The sequence below is a fragment of the Etheostoma spectabile genome, chromosome 13 (assembly GCF_008692095.1).
Source record: "Etheostoma spectabile isolate EspeVRDwgs_2016 chromosome 13, UIUC_Espe_1.0, whole genome shotgun sequence".
NCBI classification, from domain to species: Eukaryota; Metazoa; Chordata; class Actinopteri; order Perciformes; family Percidae; genus Etheostoma; species Etheostoma spectabile.
The window spans coordinates 4,268,834-4,269,280 of NC_045745.1; positions in this window are offsets into that span (position 1 = coordinate 4,268,834).

A 447-nucleotide genomic window follows, 5' to 3' on the forward strand; every position below is an offset into this window, starting at 1 on the left:
TAGGTCAGGTGAGTTCAACATCAATTATTTATGGAAACACCTAAAAAGCACACACAAAAGTCCAAACAACTTACAATTATTTATATTTTATCAATGTTGTGTATAATGTCTCTCATTCGCTCACGCACACGCTCGCACGCGTCAGTAAAAGTCATGGCAACAGAATGGTGATGTGGTGACCAAGGTGATGTGAACAGCTGCAGGCCTTTAGAATTTCTTTTGCATTTGGACTTGACACAAGTTGACCTGCAAAAAAAAACCCGGACAGTTGAAATTCTTGGAGACTTGATCACCTGGAAAACAACTTCTAAAAACAAACTGATACCTGAAGAAAAAACACACAGCAGTAAAAGTACAGTAAAACCTACTGGAATTTCCTGCTAAAATGACTTCTAGTGGAGCCCCTGCAGCTGTGGACCTGTCGACCACACGGAGAGTTCACTTTCC